Source organism: Orycteropus afer, unplaced genomic scaffold, assembly GCF_000298275.1.
Source record: "Orycteropus afer afer isolate SDZICR_OR568_19922 unplaced genomic scaffold, OryAfe1.0 scaffold02193, whole genome shotgun sequence".
Classification (NCBI taxonomy): domain Eukaryota; kingdom Metazoa; phylum Chordata; class Mammalia; order Tubulidentata; family Orycteropodidae; genus Orycteropus; species Orycteropus afer.
In genome coordinates this window covers 4,916-6,804 of record NW_006923780.1, presented here as the reverse complement: position 1 = coordinate 6,804, position 1,889 = coordinate 4,916, and positions in this window count along the sequence as shown.

Sequence of the window (1,889 nt, the reverse complement as noted above, 5' to 3'; positions counted from 1 at the left end):
GAGGGTGAAGGTGATGCCCCAGTCCTGCTGGGAGAGCACTGAGTTTACTCCAGGGCAAGCGGGTGAAGGAGGCCCCAGGAATGTGGATTCCCTACAGGAAATCTCTCTCCGAGTCCATTGAGACTCAACTGGCTGGGTTTCCCTGAGCCCACAAGGCCTGACTTGGTGTTGTCTCTCCTCTTGTACTTTATGGAAGCTTTTCAGCAAACCAGGATGCATATCTGGGTCTGAAGAACATCAGGGACAAAAACTCCCCCCTATTTGCATAAATACCTTCACTCAGGAAGCCCTGGAAAAGTCCCATCTCCCAAGGTCTCCATCTCCTGTAGAGGGAGCAGCCAAGGTACTGAGGGTTACCATGACCACCAGTAACATGGGCTCCCCACTGAGCCCCTATGTCGTGACCTAACACCTCAGTGATGGACATTCAAGGGTTCAGCCCAATTTTCTGCTTCCAGGTTTGGCAGCATGGTTTCTCTGAGCATCTCTGGCCTTCAGGCTGAGAATAAGGCTAATTATCACCGTCACACAGCTGATTGTGACCTCATAGCAACATGAAATCTTGTCTCATGGGGAAGTGAGATAAGGATTTGAATGTTCTTCTGTTATCTGGCAGGTACTCCCCTGCCCCTGCCTGTGACAAATGCCAGCTCAGGCTCTGGCTTCTGCTGTCACTGTGCTACTAAATCCAGAGGGCCTGATGCTCTCAACTCTGTCTATGGGACCAATGGAAAACAAAAAACAAACAACAACAACAAAAAAAAACACACACCTTTTTCTTACTGGTCTCTCAATGCTCACAGAACCACTTTGTCTCCAGAAGCAAAAAGAGCTCCCTGCGTGCTAGGTGGGGATGACAAGAAGGCAGAAGTCCTGCATCTGTGACCTGAGGACAAGGATGCATCTCGGCCTCTCAAATGTCCCCTTCTCTTAGCCCAGAGCTTGCTGATCATTCCCCAATTTTTCCAACTCCAGGAAAGCTTCGATTCTCTTTTTCCTGAGACTGCATCCTCCATAAAGGGGCTCTGGTGGTGCAGTGTCTAAGGCATTTGACTGTTAACCAGAAGGTGGGTAGTTCAAACTCAGCTGACACTCTGCAGAAAGTAGACAGGGGAAATCTAATGGGAGTCGCTGTAAGTGGGAATCAACTCGATGGCAGTGGGTTGGGTTTGGCACGCCCAGAAGCTCCCGAATGCCTGGAGAAGAACCCCACACTCCCATTAAGGACACGGCCCTTAGACCCATGAAGTGCTCATTTTCCTGTTGAATCCCATGACTTTTCCTTCTTTTTCATGTCTAGTTGTTTGGATGGGATGAGGTCGGAATACGTCTCTCTTTGTTGGATCCTAGGAATTATGGTTCTAATCTTCATATTCACAGAGTCCCCAGTATTGCAGGATTTTTTGGAAAGTCCTGGTCTTTCTTCACTGTCAGTCATGGAGTACTTCGAATCAAGTAGACCGGGCCACCAGGTATGTGGGGTCACAGGATGTGGGCTCCCCATGTTCCTGGAGGGGAATAAGAATCTCTGACAAGGAGGAGGTTTCTGTACACAGTGATGGGTCTATTTCTGTCAATCTTGGTAACAAGAACTGTTATAATAGTAGAATAAAAAGTGTCAACTATATTAGAGTCATAGGAAATAATGAATTGCGAGGCAAATAATGAAGGAGAAGTGAGTGGAAGCAGATAACACTTTGTGCTGGCTTTGTAACCTCATGTGTAGATAGACATCAAATGTCAGGGCCTGTACAATGGAGATTGGAAGATTTAACAAGAGACCTGCACAACGGTAACAACAATGATATCATGGGTGAATCTGTAAGAATAATCCATGTAGGTTTAGTACCAGATTTATTTCTAGGGTACTCTGGGAAATTTCAGGCTAT